Source organism: Acartia tonsa, chromosome 6, assembly GCF_053477335.1.
Source record: "Acartia tonsa isolate MP-2025a chromosome 6, ASM5347733v1, whole genome shotgun sequence".
Taxonomy (NCBI): domain Eukaryota; kingdom Metazoa; phylum Arthropoda; class Copepoda; order Calanoida; family Acartiidae; genus Acartia; species Acartia tonsa.
Window position 1 is genome coordinate 1,124,031 of NC_137265.1, and position 21,148 is coordinate 1,145,178.

Consider the following 21,148-nt stretch of genomic DNA (forward strand, 5'->3'; position numbering starts at 1 on the left):
TTGAACGCCCCCCTATCCGGTTTTTTCTATCTCATTTTCTGTGTGTGAAAGATAAAGAGCCCAAACTGCGTGACTTTTTAAGTTTGGGTATGACACATGACTGAGAGTTGAAATTTTTTGAATATCTCCATCCTGGCGGGCACAGGATGCCAGCAAACCTGGCAGGGTCATCCAGGTAAAGAGCAAAAATATTTTTTTGACTTAAAAAAAAGTATTTTATCTTGTCAAAATACTAAAATATCCTCTAGTAGTACAGCCTTATATGAAATACAGGTGTTCAAGTCAATTTCAGATTCCAGGTATGATCCTGCAGGTCCTGATCCTCCAGGTCTCCAGAAATCTTTGAAAGGCTCCTGTGGCCGCAATTTTTGACTTAGAGACTTCAAATTTTAAACTTAAGCTTTTCTTACATGTCTACATAACGTATTAAAATTTCATAAAGATCCACCACCGTTTTCCCGCCGACCGCCAACCTTGGCGGCTGGCAGCTGCCAAGTACATCTGCGGCCGCTGAAATTTATATTTTGACATTTCAAATATAAAATTTACATAAAAATAAACATTTTCTGCAAAAAAATTGTTCTTCTTGCTTCAAAAATAAGAAAATTACAGCCGTTTGAAATAAAGTAAAAAAGGACCCAAAAACAAAGGTTGTTAAATAAAAGGGTGAAGGAAGCGAAAATTGACTTTGACTTACTTAAGGTCGGAAATTCATCATAACACAGGGGACTTGTACAAAAAAATAATTTAGCCCTCTAGCTCTAATAGGAACTGAGATAATATGGGGAGGCGTTGAACGCCCCCCCCCCCCTCCCAACTGATTAAGGTGCGGCAAGGGGCCCGACTGTTAAGGGTTAACTTTTAAAGCAGATGGTGGTCAAACGGTGGATCACAAAGCCTTCCTCCATACATTAAAAGAACTGGCATTGTAGTCTAATTAAATAATCTGTATAGTTCTGGTTTTTGTGTGCATTTAAAGCGAGCTCACATGAAAAAATAACAAAAAAGACCAATATTATGCTTATTTTTACAAATTGTTCACTGAAATTACACTGCAGATTTTTGAAAATTGGGAATTTTTTGTTTGCCATGTCAAGCCAGTTCAATTGGTGTGCTTAGAAAGACTGAGAGATCAGCCGCCCCTAACTCATCCTAAAGTTCACAAAGCAAATATTTTCTTGTGGATTAGTCTAAATTCTAATAAATAAACCTCTTATGTACTACCTTGTAGATTTTTTCCTGTTTATTTTGTGGATTTTTTATCATTATTCCATAAAATGGTCAATAGTAGGCTACTAATTGTTTTTTATTTTAATAAGATAGCTCAAATATTTAGAGAGTAATAAGCATTTAAAAAAAACAGTTTGTGATGGACACCCTGTATATCAATTTATCGCCCATTATCTTTATCCGGTTAGATACCTACAACTTACTTGCACTGACGGTCTGTCAGTAATTTTCAGGTAGAAGTTCAAATTCTACAGAGGATAAATTAAATTCTTGGCTTCTTTAAAATTTAAAATCCTACAATGTTTTGTAAACCAATGATAATCTACTCTATCACCTAATTGGTCTCTCAGTATAAAGTAATGCTTCAGAGGACATTGTATCTACATAATGTTTTTCTCTGCCAAAAGTAGATAAAGATGGCAGAATGTAGATTCTGCTGCTCAATGAAAATCTACGAAATTTCTATCTTTAAGTTTTATAGAAAAAATCACAATTTGTTTGTTGTCATCCTTGTTTTTATAAGCTGTGAAGATTCTATGAAATTATACTTTTTTATTTTAATTTAAAAAGGAATTGTTTTATTTTAAAGAAGTTATCTGATTTTCAAAAATAATGTGTTTGTTTTGTAATTATGCTAAAATCTAGTTTTATTTTGTTTTGTTTCCCAAAAAAATTTGCACTATTTGCTTATACAGACATTATAAATCTCACAATTTTGAAGACTTATAATTTTTAACTTGTGTTGAATAGCTATATATTTTATGCTTCTCTTGGATATTTCCTCTTTTCTTATATGAGGTCTGATCAATAAATATTGAATATTGTATAAAATAATAAATATATAGGTATGCCGTACATGTATAAATAATTTTCTTTTATATAATTATTGTTGGTTTCCCTTAAAGCATCTACCGAGCACAAAACCCTTCAACTCATCTCCCACCCATATTTTGAAATAGGTACAAAGTAAAAGAGGAGGGTAGTTTTTTGTGGGTGTTTTTTCTGTGGAAAAATAGTATTTTCAAGTTTCTCTTCTATATTTTATATGATTTTGCTTTGATATAATTAAAAGTTATCAAACTTTTTCATGCCAAAAAACTATAAAAATTTATATAAAAGGTTGATGAATGGAGGAAAATTTGTTTTTTCTTTCATATAAAATCTTTTTTATCAAAATTGATATTATGTTACAATGATATAAAGCCAATTGTTTTACAATGTACTCTGATGAAGTGTAACTTGTAGCTGACTAAAATAAAGATACCCCCATCCCCTCTCCCCCGACAATATGAATGAACTGACCAAAAAAGGATGTCCATCCCAGCAACCTAAATTTACGACATTTTTCCCCTGTTATAATATCCACATTTATCCCTATTAATTGTCTTTATTGTGAAAATGAAGATTATTTTATTTCAATTTTTATTGTACTCTGTATACAAATGCAAAAAGGCATAATAGTTATTTCTCTTCTCGTATTATAAACAGCTTTCCAAAAACTGTTTTTTTAGCCCAGAGCTGCTGAAGGCACAGTTAAAACAACTGTTTTTATTCTTATAATTGTACATTTTTATATTCGTATCAAATTCTTATTTGTTTGCTAAACAACTTTGAGAACAAGGATGAAAACATAAATAAGATGCTGAGCACAAAAAACTTTTGGGAAATGGGAACGAATTTGAACTAAAAGCTATAAAGAATAAAATTTTTTTAACCCTTACAGATCGGGCCCCAATTCCCACCTTAATAGACCGGGGGGGGGGGTCATATTGACCCCCCCCTCTATCTCGGCTTCTGTTACAGATAAAGACGTAAAATTTTTTTCTGGTGGTTCATGTGTATTTTTAGAGAAAATTACTTTTTCTAGTCATAGCGGTCAGGCCGCTCCTTAGCCGCTTTTTAGCGGCCAGCCGCTAAATTTTAAAACAGCTGTAGAGCGGCCAATTTTGCAGCTAGGATGATCAAATTTTAGGACAAACTTTTTTTTTTCATAACAAAAAAATTACTTTTTCTGATCATCGCCGAAAAACGGCAAATAACGGAAACCGTTATTTTCGGCGGTTACGGCGGTAAAACGGCGGTTGGCGGCGTTAATTAATATTTTTATCTGTTTATTGTTGCTCAAGAATTTACCAAAAAAAATTATAGGTCTCTAGCTGTAATAGAAGCCACGATATTCATGATATATGTCTGTAGTAAAAGCCGGACAAAAATCGGCCATAAAGTCGGTCAGGGTGCGGTCAAACGGTCATAACACCACTTTTCTCATAAGGTCATTGATATCTTAGTATCACCAAAAAAAATTTAGGTTTCAAAAGTCATAATGTAGAAATTAAGATTTATATAAAATTTTTTAAAAATTTTGGTGCTACCCAACCGACTTTGACCGGACACCACGACCGACACAGACCAGATATCCTAATAAAATCAATGCTTTGGAGATTTTGACAAGGGGCTTAAAGATTAAATTAAAATAAACCACATATTAATATTTGCATCAAATAACTACAAGATTAATTCAACTAATTTATTTACAATATTAAAGTTTTACAAAACATATTAAACATTTAGAAATTATATAAATCACTAGGTAGAAACATTAGGTTTAACAGTCAGACGCAGTTTTTCTGAAATATTAAATATACTAATTATAATTACTCAGTGAAGTGAATCAAGCAAATATAGCTTGGTCAGTTTAGACAGATTTATTAACACTTAATTCGCTAAAGGCAAACGAAATGCTAATAAATATGATAAACAATAACAGATAATAAATAAATTCACTTAAACAATTTCAAATGACCGAAATTAAACATTCAAAACTAAGAAATAAAGATTATTTGCAAGATTTAATTTTGTTACTTAACTTGGCTAAATACTATTGAACTTGATTTAAACCTATACTTGTAACAACAATTAAAAGAATGCACAAATAACAAAACTATTCTTACCCTAAAATGAGTCCTTCCAGGTGAGAAATAGGTGAAAACATATTATCCAGATATCCTAACTCAAAGTAAGCTGTAGCTAAAATCAGCAACTACAAAAATCGTACCTAAATAGCTAGAATTAGTAGCAAAAGATTCAGTATATCAAATACTACTTTTGATATACTCAACCAAAATACATATAAAGAAATAAATGTATAAGGTTGATAAAATGCTTATTAAAATAAAGAAATAAGCTTAAAGTAAAGAATAATCTAAAGCAGTACAATAAAAACTAGTAAAGCTTTATATCAAATGTTCTGGGGTAAATGAACATAATCATAAACAAAATTTCAAACTAATTTGGGTTCCATGCCTTATGATTAAAAGGACTTACCTAACCAAAGTAGAATGTGATAGCTGATTGCCTCTAATTTCTTGTTACCTTGAGGACTTTACTTATCAGACTACAATTTTACCTCTAACTACCTGTGCTTTTATAGGAGTTTGAAGATTTAGAAACCGGTTTGGAATGTAAACAAAAAATGTACAGCAATATTATCTATTTATTTGATAAAATTTAACATAATTTGCAACGTAATTTTACTATAAAATCTGCATATTTTGAGCTAAAAATGAAATTTTTTAATCAATAATTTCATATTTTCCCCTTTGATGACGGCATGAAATATTTGTTAAAATAAAGTACTTTTTTGTAAAAACTATTGTGAAATCAAAACTAAAATGCAACGTTTTTTTGCATTAAATAAAGAGTTTGGAATAGTCAGTTAAATGTTCAATTTTACTCATGAATATCCTGAAATCTACAAAACACTGGGCAACAGCAGATGAGAAAAATTGAACATGTTTAGCTTATATAAATAGATAATTCCTGGAGTATTGAATTATGGCCAAAAAAAACAGTATCAGTTTGATTTGTCTTCTTAAACTCAATTTGTTTTAAATATACTTAATAGTGTATTAGACGATTGATTTATCAGATTTTTACACTTTTTATTACTTCTGTATATAACCATCTTGAATAAATTATTAAACATCAGAAACATAAAAATTCAATTCTTTAAAGAATAACTCTGAACTTTCAATTAAAATTTCATTGATGAATATATTGAAGAATAGTTTAAAAATCAAATGATCAGATAAACTATCAAAACAAACATTAGATCATTGGCTAAAATCTCAATGAAATCAATGATAAATAAATGCAAACAAATTAAAAATCATTTTTGTAGAAATTAAAATTTTGCAAACATTTCTCAAAAATTAAAAGTTAAATTTGGTAAAAGAAATCTCTCAAATAATATAATAATATATATAGTATAAATACAAATACTGGAAACATATATATTGATGGTACTTATACCAAAACAATATTTAAAACAGAATAATCAGAGATAAATACAATTTATCATGCTCTTTATGTGAAGCAATCTAATGACCAGTAACAAACATGTATCTACAAATGTTGGTACATCTCAATTCTGTAATACATTGAACATATAAAATACAAAATATCAATACTAAAGGCATTGAATAGATACAATATCAATACATGCAGCTAAAGACCACTAAAAGATTGGCTTACCCTTCACCTTGTTAGTGTTTAGGCTAAAGGCCATGAACATATTTGTTAGTGTTTAGGCTAAAGGCCATGAACATATTTGTTAGTGTTTAGGCTAAAGGCCATAAACATAATTGTTAGTGTTTAGGCTAAAGGCCTTTAAAAATTTGTTAGTATTTTGGCTAGAGGCCATTAAAAATTTGTTAGACCAATCCTCTGTACAATACAAATAAGAAACATAATATACTAAAGATACAAGGAGAATAACCAAACTTTTGTAAGATACATCCAATCTTATTTTAGAGAAATTGATTCCCATGTATCTTCAAAAAATTCAAACTATTTTCAATAAATCAAAATATTTTCAATATAAGCAAAAATAAAAGCCAAGTGACTGGAATACAATAATCAGAGGTGTTCATATTACTTCTAAAAGTTTAAAATACAGAGAGTAACAAAGAATAAATTTAATCAGCTAAAAATCATGTTTGACATAAAAATTTCATTGATAAAAGATTAAATGATCCCTAAATGCTCTATGAAAAGATAATTAAACGATCTCTGATGCAGCAAAGTTTGAATTGCAGCAGCTCTAAAAGAAATGCTTTGCTGAATTTAAAAATAGACTTTACACAATAATATAATGGTTCAACACATGAAATTTAAAGTTGTTCATTTGGTTTTTTCATTACATAAACTTAATCATTTGCAACACTTTCAGCAAGAGCTCAAGCTTTAATAATTACAAAGTTTTCAAGACCTTAAGGTGGTGGTTTATCAGTTGGTGTATGATTAATTACCAGTTTTGTACAAGATCCACCAATCATTTCATCAACAGTAACTTGCAAAGACTCAACACAATCAGTTCCTGTCTCAATATACCTTAAATCTTTATTAGACTTATTATTGGCAGGATGAACAAATATGTAATCTTATAGACAAGAATATACTCTTAGGAAATAATTTTCATCATTGGAAAAATTTGGGTATCTAGTAATCAAAATTAAATAAATTGTGCCTGTGTTTAATCAGCATTATCAATTTGCTTTATCAATTCCATCCATCAAGATAAAGCATACCACAAGATTAGGTGGTGGGGTATCAGTAGGATGTGGGATTGCCAGAATAGGTATGTAGCAAATAGTCATCTTGCTAACATGATCAGACTTGGTTTCTGAGACATCTTCAGAATCAATAACTGTAACATCATTGGTTTTCTTTTCATGAACATAATTTTCTTCCATTGAAGATATGTTAACAGCAATATCTGTAATTTCATCACCAGGCTCCAAAAGTTTATTAACAGATTTCATAGAATGTGAATTTGATGTTTTGATTTGAACATCTGTTGTAAAATCTGACTCTTCATTGGTTAGATGAATAGGATTCTCCTGGAAATAACTATACCAAGAGTTAAAATTGGCAAAATCAGTTTCTTGATCTGTAGATTGGACAGACATATTAAATTCATCCTCAATGTTTACTGGATGAATAAGTTTATCAACAACTGTGTTGACTTTCATAATAGCAGCTTCATAATTATCTGCAAATGAAATTTCTAAGATATTAGAATTGTAATCCTTGATAGTAGAGCTTGTAAAAACATGATTAGAATCAGTTTGAAAATCATCAAATTTAATCTTCATTGGAATTAACACAGAATCTTGTAAATCTGTAATATCGATATTTGAACTTATCAAATCATTTGGTTGAAGAATTTGTTTTGTAAGCATTTCCAACAATGGCCTCTGTTCTTGATTATCAACTGAAGCTTGAACATTGAAAGCATCTTTAGTTTCATTATTTATTGTAATATCAACAAGAACAGTCCTATAAATAGATTCATTCTGTAGGAAATCATTTCTTGATTCAGCAGATTCATTCTCATCAGAATCTTCAGCAGGGTTGACATAAAATAATTTGTTAGCATTGTAATTTGTAAAACTAACAATATGATCAATAACATCACAAGCAGTAGGATGTTTGACTTCATCATCTTGAAGGAAAATAAAATCATTCAGTTCTTCCTTCTGTACATTCATCATGGGATTGTTGCAGTAATCTTCTTCTCTTGAAAAATTCTTTTGAGTTTCAGACATATCTTCCTCTTGAATAAAAGATATATCAGTGATGGGGAAATCAAAAAAGTTACAATATTTGTTGCTTCTAATGCAACACTGATTAAGGTTGAAATTAAGAATTGAATTATCAAGAATTAATAGATAATAACCATTTAGATCCTTTCCTAAATAAACATCAGTAGCATCAGAATAACAGGAATCAGCGTCTTGTGCATCACCAACCTCATCTATTCTATAGGAATTATCACCAAACACATTGCTAATACTTGCAGAAACTTTATCATCTGTATCAGTAAGTTTGACATCAATAAGGAGTTTGTATTGGCACTCAAGAAAGCAAAACTTGTTTTCAATTTCAATCAGCTGTTGCTTAATGTCATCATTGGAAACATCAACCTCTTCTAGGAATTGAAGAGTTACAGAAATGTCATCAAGAATAGAAATTATATCATTCCTTGATTCAACAAGTTCATTAAAAGGTGAACTCTTATAGCAATCAAGACAGTTTGTTAAGATTTTAATTCTTTTTGCTTGACAAACAAGAAAATCATTACAGTTTTCATTGAACTGTTGTTTCAAATGTGTTCTCCAAATCTTATGAACACTTGAACATTGTTGCTGTTGATCAGTATTGTCATTCTCAACAGACTTTGTTTTTGAAACATCAATTAAATCTTCATTAATCAAACTAGTAATACTAACATCTTTACTGTCTTGATCAGTAAAAAATCCTGAATCATGTGCCCATTCTTCATCCTTCTTAGTATCCAAAGGATCCTCAACCAAAATTTCAGGAAAAAATTCAGGCGACTTCTCCATAATTAAAGGGTTTACTTTAAAATATTCTTCCCAAGAACTTGTAATTTCATCAGAATCATTTTTAGAACTTGATTCAGCTAACACAGATTTACAGAAGCCAAAACCATTGTCCTTTATGCTTGAAGTATCAGTATCTAAATCAATAAGATTATTGATCATTGTATCATCTAATTTTTCATCAGAACCATCTGTGCTAGATCCATAGTAGCCATCATTAACAGGTTTTAAAATTGCTCCACACAAGTACTTTTTGCTTGAATCTATAATGCTATTAATTTCAGGTTCCATTCCTCCTGGATAGCTTGAACTTGATTCAACACAAATTAAAGGTGTTGGAACTAAACACTCAATACCTGAAGTAAATAAACTAACAAGTGATTCATTGTTAGAAGTTTGAGTACAAATATCAATAGCTCTTGTATTATCAACATCAATATCTATCAAAGGAACAAGTAAAGAATCCTTTAAATAAATGCTATCAACATCAGCGTTCATTATGTCCTGATGCATTACTCTTCTTGAAATAATTTGAGTTGTAGGTTTCTTGAACAGATCTTCAAGTACCTCACTTTCTGCAGTAATTTCCTTACCGCTAACAGTAAATCCATTGATGGTTACATTGTCATCAACAGAAACATATCCACTTTCTTCCATCTTCTTTCTAAGTCCATCAGAGATTTCATTACACAAACAATGTAAATGTCTAATTTCAGATTCCACTGTCAACATAGCATTTACTAAACAATCTGCTAAACCAGAGCAGGAATGGATGAAATTAGCCATTAATGAAAGATTACAACCAATCATAAGAATTTCTTTTCTTTGGCGCTCCAATAAAATTGATTGGACAGAATCTGATGAATTAATTTTGTTCTTATATTTTTTGCATTTTATTTTCATGTAGTTTAAAAACTTAAGTTGATCAGCTTGATATAGACTTTGAAGATTTTTAATCGTAAGAAGGTGAACAGTAGAAAATATATTAACATCTTCTACAGATTTTGAACCTGAACTCAAAAGTTTACTTAATATTGAATTATTAGTTGACATCTTGTTAGTTAATGATGCCAATATTAAATGCAAGTAAATTTAATTTAATCTTTGAAAAAAAAAAATTCTTTTCCAGGGGTGACTTTGTTTTAGGAAAAATGCTTTGGAGATTTTGACAAGGGGCTTAAAGATTAAATTAAAATAAACCACATATTAATATTTGCATCAAATAACTACAAGATTAATTCAACTGATTTATTTACAATATTAAAGTTTTACAAAACATATTAAACATTTAGAAATTATATAAATCACTAGGTAGAAACATTAGGTTTAACAGTCAGACGCAGTTTTTCTGAAATATTAAATATACTAATTATAATTACTCAGTGAAGTGAATCAAGCAAATATAGCTTGGTCAGTTTAGACAGATTTATTAACACTTAATTCGCTAAAGGCAAACGAAATGCTAATAAATATGATAAACAATAACAGATAATAAATAAATTCACTTAAACAATTTCAAATGACCGAAATTAAACATTCAAAACTAAGAAATAAAGATTATTTGCAAGATTTAATTTTGTTACTTAACTTGGCTAAATACTATTGAACTTGATTTAAACCTATACTTGTAACAACAATTAAAAGAATGCACAAATAACAAAACTATTCTTACCCTAAAATGAGTCCTTCCAGGTGAGAAATAGGTGAAAACATATTATCCAGATATCCTAACTCAAAGTAAGCTGTAGCTAAAATCAGCAACTACAAAAATCGTACCTAAATAGCTAGAATTAGTAGCAAAAGATTCAGTATATCAAATACTACTTTTGATATACTCAACCAAAATACATATAAAGAAATAAATGTATAAGGTTGATAAAATGCTTATTAAAATAAAGAAATAAGCTTAAAGTAAAGAATAATCTAAAGCAGTACAATAAAAACTAGTAAAGCTTTATATCAAATGTTCTGGGGTAAATGAACATAATCATAAACAAAATTTCAAACTAATTTCGGTTCCATGCCTTATGATTAAAAGGACTTACCTAACCAAAGTAGAATGTGATAGCTGATTGCCTCTAATTTCTTGTTACCTTGAGGACTTTACTTATCAGACTACAATTTTACCTCTAACTACCTGTGCTTTTATAGGAGTTTGAAGATTTAGAAACCGGTTTGGAATGTAAACAAAAAATGTACAGCAATATTATCTATTTATTTGATAAAATTTAACATAATTTGCAACGTAATTTTACTATAAAATCTGCATATTTTGAGCTAAAAATGAAATTTTTTAATCAATAATTTCATATTTTCCCCTTTGATGACGGCATGAAATATTTGTTAAAATAAAGTACTTTTTTGTAAAAACTATTGTGAAATCAAAACTAAAATGCAACGTTTTTTTGCATTAAATAAAGAGTTTGGAATAGTCGGTTAAATGTTCAATTTTACTCATGAATATCCTGAAATCTACAAAACAATCAACTCTTGCCGACGCATAATTACTAAACTTAAAAAGTCATGAAGTCACAGCTCTCCATCTTACCTACAAAAAAAATGACATTGAAAAAACTAGAGGGGGGGGTCAATATGACCCCCCCCCCCCCCCCCAATCTGTAAGGGTTAATCACTAAACCTTTCACATATAATACTTAAACTCAACATAAAAACCTAATTCTTACCTCACACCAAGGCAGGCTGTAATCAAATAAAACCAATATGTCCCTATACTCAATATTGTATGGTCATAAATTTTGTAATCACTTAATTTCTTTTCCAATATTGATTGACTATTTGAGTTTTGAACAAGAATGACAACATCCATAAATTTGAAACAGTTTTTGATAATAATGGATGTAGAATACGTGGATATTGTTTGAGATTCTTGTATACCCTGTTTCTTACAGCTGAAAAAACACTAAAGATTCACTTTTTACCTCTCACCAAGGAAGGCTATCATCAAATAAAACCAATATGTTGTGTGGTCATATTAATTTGGTAATCACATAATTCTTTTCCAATATTGATTGACTATTTGAGTTTTTAACTAGAATGACAACATCCATAAATTTGAAACAGTTTAACCCTTACAGAACAGGGGGGGGGGGTCATATTGACCCCTCCCTCTATTTTTCAATGTAATTTTTTTTGTAGGTAAGATAGAGAGTTGTGACTTCATGACTTTTTAAGTTTAGTAATTATACGTCGGCAAGAATTGATTTTATTAGGATATCTGGTCTGTGTCGGTCGTGGTGTCCGGTCAAAGTCGGTTGGGTAGCACCAAAATCAAAAAAAAATTCTAAATAAATCTTAATTTCTACATTATGACTTTGTATTTAAGGTAGAAGCCTAAATTTTTTTTTGTGAATACTGAGATATCAATGACCTTATGGGAAAAGTGGTGTTATGACCGATTTTTGTCCGATTTTTTACTACAGACATATATCATGAATATCGTGGCTTCTATTACAGCTAGAGACCTATAAATTTTTTTGGTAAATCCTTGAGCAATAAAAAACAGATAAAAATATTAATTGGCGCCGCCAACCGCCTTTTTACCGCCGTAACCGCCGAAAATAACGGTTTCCGTTATTTGCCGTTTTTGGCGATGATCAGAAAAAGTAATTTTTTTGTTATGAAAAGTAAAAGTTCGTCCTAAAATTTGGTCATCCTAGCTGCAAAATTGGCCGCTCTACAGCTGTTTTAAAATTTAGCAGCTGGCCGCTAAAAAACGGCTAAGGAGCGGCCTGGCCGCTATGACTAGAAAAAGTAATTTTCTCTAAAAATACACATGAACCACCAGAAAAAAAAATTACGTCTTTATCTGTAACAGAAGCCGAGATAGAGGGGGGGGGTCAATATGACCCCCTCCCTGATCTATTAAGGTGGGAATAGGGGCCCGATCTGTAATGGTTAATAATAATGGCTGTAGAATAAGTGGATATTGTTTAAGATTCTTGTATACCCTGTTTCTCGTAGCTTGAAAAACACTAAAAATTCACTTTTACCCCCCCCCCTAAAGCAGGCTATCATCAAATAAAACAAATATGTCCTATGCTTGTATGGTCATATTATTTTGGTAATCACATAATTTATTTTCCAATATCCTATGCTTATATGGTCATATTAATTTTGTAATCACATAATTTCTTTTCCAATATTGATAGAATATTTGAGTTTTCAACAAGAATAATACATCCAAAGTTTAATAAATTAATATCATATATTAATAAACAACCCAATAAAAGATTGTCTGTCATATTGCAGCCACTAGTTGTTAATATTTAAACACATTACAGGCCAACTCTTTGATTGCACAATCTTTGTCTCAATTCCTAATTGTGAATTATAATGAGTTGCACCTGTTTAAGGGCAAAGACATCCCCCATTCTATTTATATCAATGTCACATGCCTGACATCAAGCTGATACATCATCAATTATTCTAATACCTTGGGCAACAGACCAAGTAAGTTAAGAGTTAAGTAAAATCAATACAAGAATATCATCTCTCTTGGATTACAGCTGCATAATCAAATTTCTACCTTTGTGTTACGGACAAACAAACAGTCAGATAAAGTGAAGAATAGATCAGCTTTACAACTAAAACCTTAAATGCATAGCTACTGTATAGCCACTTTTATTAGTGAGTATGATAAGATATGATATCGTCTTTAGTATTAGCAAAATATGATTATGCAATGTATATTTGCATAAATTGATTCACAGCAAAAAATCCACAAAAGTCAAGTTCTTAGTTTATTTGTTTAATATTTAGAACGTCCCTTATTGATTTGAGATAAATTCTAATTGTTCTTGTTATTTAGTTTTTAACCAAGAGTCATCTGCTGCACCTTCAGCCCCGTGGATGCGGCTGTATTGGATGCCTGCAGCATTTGATGGCTTATACAGAGCTTGGCAGCTGCTTATTCGTAGTTGTGACTGTTGCTTTGTCTAATCTGTTTTGATTATTACAGCGGCTACAGCTCCTAGGAACCCGCTTAGAAAGGCTGGCTGCGGCTAAGGGTAGCTATTGGTAAGGTGGCTGCGGCCTTTTACTTGAATGGCTGCGGTTAGATGTGGCTTATTTAAAATTTGTGTTGAAAGTTCAATAACATTTGGCTTTACAAATTTATGTTTAATAATTATTGATTTTACATTAATTTTTTGTTAAAATATAAATAGGCCTTAAGTATAGAATTATTGATACAATGTTCAATTTAATTTAGAAATGACGTAATAGAAAAATAAGTAAAATGCTCTGCCTAGAGGCCTCTTTAATACAAAATTGTGCACTTTTAAAAAGGAGAGATATTATGGGTGGTTCCTCTCAATTTGTCTTCTAGGGCACAGTACCCCAACAACCCTAACAAGGAAAAATGAAAATGAGGGGTAGGCTAATCTTATTATTGTTTATAAGGGTTAAAACACTGTGCTATTTGTAATTGTAGTTTAATACATAATATTCAAAAATGATATAAATCAAAAGTATTTAGTTGATCTAAAGAGAAAGACACCCAATATATCACAACTCTATTTTCTACTTACCTCTTCTGAATTAGGTATATGTAAATATTTAAGAATTTTAAAATATTCTGCATTATAGTTTTGTGCTTACATCTTTGCTTGTTATGACCTGATATCTGGTCCTGTTTGATAGATTGTTTTATATTATGAAAGTTTCAACCTAATATAAAACTAGCAGGATGTGTAAGTTTACAGCTTATCTTTGGACTGATATGGTTCTTCTTTTACACAGTGAAGCTTCTTTTATGTTCAGGCAAAGTGTATAACTCTTTTAGGTAATTAGGTATAACAGGGTGTTTGATTCCTCCTTTGCTCAGGTGCCCCTACAGGCCACTAGTGGCGAATCTACTAGTATTTTAAAATGTAATGATATTTTGGATTCTTTGAATTTCTTTGATCCCAACTCTTTCTCTATTAATTCTTAGTATTAAAAATAATCTAAATATTTATGAAATGTTAGAGTATGAATTCTAGTTCTCATGTCATTTTGTGTTAAGGTATGAGTAGACAGGTTAAGGGAGGGAGGGGACATTAGACAGTAAATTACACTGGTAACAAGGTTTTTATAAACACAGTATTTTTGTTTGTTTCAAAAAAATTTAGGTTTTTTATTACATCTAATTTGGTTGGTTTAAACTAGATGTGTCCAAATAATTCAAACCTCAATTTTGATCTTCAGAAAGGTAATTTTGTATATCATCATTGAAGTTGTATTTTAATTTATCATCTATGATCATATACCTTAGATCCGTGATACAAGTTACATATCTGGCCTTTACTTAATCTTAGAAAATGTTTCTAAAAATTATTACCATATTAATTCAATTTGAATTTACATTTTTAATAATTTCTAATTTATGTAAAAATTGTATATATGTAAGAATATTGATTATCAATAAACTTTTGAATGGTTGATTAAGTCTATACACATAAAGAAATATTGGTCTTTTCTAATTCTTGGAAATTACACAAAGTCCAATGTTTGAGTTGATTCTATTGAGATTCAATCCATTCAAAATTCCCCCATGCCACTAGCACCAAATGGAATCTAAGATCCATATTAGGATAACCTATAATGATTTTATTAATCTTGATCTATTTTAATATTATATACCCAATTAAATTAATATTTTGTTAAATGCATGTCATCATGTTTGGGAGTAATTCTAGGTTTGTCAGCATAGGAATTTTCCATGGCTGCTTTAAAGTTTATAATAAAAATGTACATGTACAGAGAGGCTAATATACTGAATTGTTTATTGATTAACTCTTTACACAGAATTATTGGTCTTTTTTTCAAATTCTTGGAAATTCCACAAAGTCGAATGTTTGAGTGCCAGCTTATTACATACATGCATGCCAAGAAGATTCCAGTGGGAATTCACCCAACCAAAATTTCACCCAAGCCCCAAGCACTTCCAAAAACAATACATGATGCATCTATATTTGGTTAACTTATCATTTCTTTATCTAACTTTTATTTATTGTAGAACAATCTAATCTCTATCCCCTCTATCTCGGCTTCTGTTACAGATAAAGACATAATTTTTTCAGAGCTAAAATAAGCATTAGACTAATCTGAAGTTAGCCCCAGAGGGCTAGGTTGGTGGCCCGCAGGGGTTAAGTGCATTTTTTCTAATATATATCTTGTTATATATCAAACTATAGGTTTTTTAGGTCAAGAAACTCAAATTCTGAGCGAAAATTAGCATTAGACTGACCTGAAGCTAACCCTCCCGGGCTAAAGAGCTTAAGAGCATTTACCTAACCTAACCTAGAAACTTACTTATATTTTCACAGGTTTTTTTCTTGAATAAACTGTGTCTATTAATGAGGACTTTATCTAAGATAATCCAGCAAGTCAGGGACCGACCCCAGCGGGCTAGGTGGGTGGCTCGCAGGGATTAAGTGCATTTTCCCCAATATATATGTTGTGATACATCAAATTATAAGTTTTTTAGGTCAGTTAACTCAAATTCAGAGCTAGAATTAGCATAAGACTAATCTGAAACTAGCCCCAGCGGGCTAGGTTGGTGGCCCGCAGGGGTTAAATGCATTATTTTATTTCCAATATAGATCTTGTTATATATCAAAATAAAGGTTTTTAAGGTCAAGAAACTCAAATTCAGAGCTAAAATTGGCATAAGACTTACCTGAAGCTAACCCCTGCGGGCTAGGTAGATTTTCCACAGGGCTTATGTGCATTTTACCTAACCTAACCTAGAAACTTACTTATTCTTTTTGGTTTTTTTTTCTTAAATAAACTGTGTCTATTAATGAGGACATTATTTTAGATAATCCAGTAAGTTGGGGACCGACCCCAGCGGGCTAGGTGGGTGGCCCACAGGGGTGTAGTGCATTTTTTCTAAAGTATGTGTTGTCATACATCAAATTATAGGTTTTTTTTATGTCAAGAAACTCAAATTCAGAGCTATTTTAAGCATTAGACTTTCCTAAGGCTAACCCCCGCGGATTAGGTGGGTGGCCTGCAGGGGTAAATTTTCCAAATTATGTGTTGTTATACATCAAACTATAGGTTTTTTTTAAGTCAATTTGGAGCTAAAAAAAACACAATAGCAACCTGATGCTATTTTTTTTTGTGGTATGTGGTATACATTAAATTAAAAAATTGTATCCTATTAGCATATTAAATTCTTCCACCACTAACATTGTACTATCAAAATTGAAATTCTTTCAAATATATGCCATATAAATGTAGTTTAACCAATTAACCAGGAAAAAATATGCAGTTCACTAAATTAAGTTCAAATGCATTTCGTGAAACTACCCCTTTGAATTTCTGGACCTAAAAAAACCTATAATTTTATGTATGACAACTAAATATGCTTGCTGAATCATCTGGAATAAGGTCCTCATGAATGGACAGTTTATTCTAGAAAAAAAAACCTAAAAAAAATAATAAATGTAAGTTTCTAGGTTAGCTTAGGTAAAATGCACTTAAGCCCTGTGAGCAACCCAGCTAGCCCGCTGGGGTTAGCTTCAGATTATTCTAATGCTTATTTTAGCTCTGAATTTGAGTTCTTTGACCTAAAAAACATATCATTTGATGTATCACATCATATATATTGGGGAAAATGCACTTAACCCCTGCAGGCCACCCACCTAGCCCGCTGAGGTCGGTCCCCGACTTGCTGGATCATCTTAAATAAAGTCTTCCTTAATAGACACAGTTTATTCAAGAAAAAAACCTGTAAAAATATAAGTAAGTTTCTAGGTTAGGTTAGGTAAATGCTCTTAAGCCCTGCAGAAAACCAACCTAGCCCGAGGGGGTTAGCTTCAGGTCAGTCTAATACTAATTTTCGCTCAGAATTTGAGTTTTCTTGGCCTAAAAAACCTATAGTTTGATATATAACAAGATATATATTAGAAAAAATGCACTTAACCCCTGCGGGCCACCAACCTAGCCCGCTGGGGCTAGCTTCAGATTAGTCTAATGCTTATTTTAGCTCTGAATTTGAGTTCCTTGACCTAAAAAACCTATAATTTGATGTATCACAACAAATATATTGGGAAAAATTAACTTAACCCCTGGGGGCCACCCACCTAGCCCCCTGGGGTCGGTCCCCGACTTTCTGAATCATCTTAAATAATGTCCATATGAATAGATACAGTGTATATAAGTTAAAAAACAATTTAAGGCAAGTTTCCACATCAAAATAGACCAAAAAAAGCCTAAAAACCCCATTTCCGCAGGTTTTTTTTTTTGGATTTTTTTGCCATTTAGATGTAATACCTATAGGACTAGGCTTATATACCAAGTTTGAAGGGTCTAGCTCAATATTTAGACTATTTTGCTCACGGTTTAAGAGCTTATGTCATTACGCCCCCCCCCTTTTGTATAGGATTATCTTATCTTAAAAATTTTCCCATGTTTGTGATTATTAGTAAATCATACCTAAATTTTTCTAACCTACATAAGAGGATCTTTTTAAATTATCATATTAACTTAATGGAACCTTTTTATGAACATAATGTAATACAACAATGATACTTAACAAATCCTTTACAAATTGTTGTCATGAATTTTCATTGAAATTGGTTTGAATAAGTATGATTTCAATGGATTAATCACTTTAATGTAATTTGGTTTTTATAGATTAAATTTTATACAAGCCATGTTTATTAAGTTAAATTTGGATATGCATCCATTTTTAACAATATTCTGTAATTTTCCATTGGGAAGGGTGGATGAGCTACTTTTTGTAATCACACCTAAAACTCATGCTGAAAACTACTATTTTCCATATTGCTTTTTCTCGCCAAATTAGACATTTTTGAACAATCTTATTTTCAATAAAAACACTTGACACTATTGCTTGTTGAGCATGTTTAAAGTATGAACATAAGAGTCAAGTGGAAATATAATGTACATTTAAAAAAAAAGATAAGTTTGTATCAAAAGATTAAAAATTGTAAAATTTGGCAGTAAATAGCAAGAGCAAAACTTCTTGGTAGAAAACGGTGGGAGAGTCTGTTCTGCCGCTGTTACTTAATAGTTACACATTGTTACTTATTGAAGCAAATGCTATACCAAATTCCAAAGCTGTAACTCTTAATTTTTTGATGAGTTCCTTTGAGTTAATTTGCCCTTAAGAATACATGTTCTCCAAAAAAGTGTTTGTACTCTTTAGGCTTTTACAATAATTATGGAAATTTCCGCTTTAGGTTGTCATGAAAGTCACAACAAAACAAACTTTATAAATTAATTTTATTCAACGCCCACCCTTTGAACAGTAAGGTAAGTAACATATTTTATACTTGTAATTGTTTCAAAGTTATTGGCAGAACTATTTTCTTAACTTATTTCAAAATAACTAACATAGTATTTATAGAACCAAGGACTATTTGCAATTTCATTTCAGCATTCCAAAAAGTTAAGAAATATTCAGGGGGCGGGAGGGGATATACCCTCTTTGTTGCCATTATATTTGGGTGTAATTCCAGATTTGAAAACATATGAATTTTCCATGACTGCTTTAAAGTTTATAAGACTTTAAGAATAATAAAACATATTGTGCTTTCCTCTAAGTGTCTTGCAAGAACCTCCTCTTCTTATTTTTAGATAAATGTAAAACAAATAGAGGGGGGGGGGGGTATAGTTTAATTTATGCCTTACCCCCTTACACCCCTAGTAATGCTAAATAAAGTTTGTCCTTCTGTAGGAGCACTTCTTAGTTTCTTATACAAAAATTTCATGCATGAACAGAAAAAGCCTAAAACCTATCCTAAATTGTAAAAAATATATTAAGAAACGATTGTGTGTTGAAAAATTGTTTTTTTCCAACAATAGAAAGAGAATTTTTATTTTTCTTATACACAAGAATGCTAAAATCATTGTTTGTCTTGTCAAAATGATAAAATGATTTAACAAATAGCTGTTCTTCAAAGAAGATCCAATAATTGTCATGAATATTTTGCTTAACAGCTCTATATGTTTAATATACGGGTATAGTAAATAATACAAAGCTTAAACAGCAACCATGATTTCACATCAATTTCTTCTTGATTTTAAGAGCTTCGCTTTAGTGGATGTTGTCATCATTATTAAATAAAATTAGTGTATTATTTTATATTATTAGCGAAGCTACTCTATAATTAGAAATGTCCCTCCATCCGTCTGTCTGTTAGAAACAAAGGGGGAAACATGATTTTCTCAGCTCCTATAAAAGAAAGAAGGCTGAAACTTCTTGTAAACATTCCCATCAATATGGGGCATAAGTAAGTATTAAACATCCATAGCGGTCAGACTGCTTTTGAGCCACTTTTATTTTTCACAACTGATTTTCTCAATGTATTATTTATTATAGTAGCAAAGCTACTCTATAATTCGAAATGTCCGTCTGTCTGTCCGTCCGTCTGTTAGAAACAAAAAGAAGAAATGTGATTTTCTCATCTCCTGTAAAAGATAGAAGGATGAAAATACTTGAAGCTATTCACATAAGTATAACACATCCGTAGCAGTCAAACTGCTCTTTCTTTTCTTTCTTGCAATAACAGATAATCAGCTCTATAACTCACTTTGTCTGTTTGTCTATTTTACAGTAGATTTTGTGCTTTGCTACTTATGGATGTTGTGAACCTTGTTTTTAACTGTTAACAGTATGTAATAAATTTTCTTATTAAATCTTTATTAACCTTAAATAAGGAGGTTGGGGGATTATACACTTTCATGTAAACAGTGCGCTCTGAGGCCCCTATACAAGATAGAGCTCTGAATTATTATACTATGGGTCAGTCTAGAAATATTCTGCCAAACTTTTAATCTGTCGGTTTGGTAGCTGACCTATGCCAGGTGCAATTATCAGCTAAACTCATAAATTGAAACTGTTGAGCTGCAAACCACCTGCCGCTGGTGTTGGCTATCCTTATACTAAAGTAACAGGATGTCTATGTGTTTGTACCAAAAGATCTCGCTAACCGCTGAACCGATCGGGTTCTCCTTAACAGGGTAGCTTCTCATAGGTCCCGGGAAGGTTTATAACTATTTTGGGAGAGGGTACCACCACCCTCCAAAGAGAAATAGCCACTAGAAAAAATTACCCCTCCCGAAAAAAGAGACTTGAACAAAACATAAACCAATTATTTCTCTAATTAGTAATTTAAATAAAAAAACTCATAGAAAAGTTCCACTAGGCCGCTTGGTGGCGTAGCCGCTAGTTAATGAATATAACAACAATTTTGCAGCTCAACAGTTTTAAGTTACTGTTGATATATTTTCTCCATAATTAACCAAAAAAAAATCAATTAAACATGTACTTCATTTTGTGTCCCATTTATGTAGGTTTATCAGGATGGGATAGTTCATCTGCCAAGAGGTAATAAGGGAAGATTTAGCCAACCTCCCTGGATATCCTTTTCTATTTATATGACCTAATATATGTAAGACTATTTGTTTAAACATTTTATCATGTGTTAAAGTTGATGGCATTGCTAAAGTAAAAATGAAAAAAAAATAATTTTGTA

The 21,148-nt window shown here is 31.1% G+C and overlaps 2 long non-coding RNA genes across 2 annotated transcripts; both read right to left on the reverse strand.

Moving 5' to 3' along the window:
* Positions 1 to 3,743: 3,743 nt before the first annotated feature.
* LOC145321541 (uncharacterized) lies at positions 3,744 to 4,628 on the reverse strand. Its single transcript, XR_013880276.1, has 3 exons — positions 4,555 to 4,628; positions 4,182 to 4,285; positions 3,744 to 3,857 (listed from the first exon to the last, which is right to left on the reverse strand). It is a non-coding gene; the product is annotated as an uncharacterized LOC145321541 (long non-coding RNA).
* Positions 4,629 to 9,870: 5,242 nt separating this feature from the next.
* LOC145323216 (uncharacterized) lies at positions 9,871 to 10,755 on the reverse strand. Its single transcript, XR_013880881.1, has 3 exons — positions 10,682 to 10,755; positions 10,309 to 10,412; positions 9,871 to 9,984 (listed from the first exon to the last, which is right to left on the reverse strand). It is a non-coding gene; the product is annotated as an uncharacterized LOC145323216 (long non-coding RNA).
* Between the last annotated feature and the right edge of the window lie 10,393 nt (positions 10,756 to 21,148).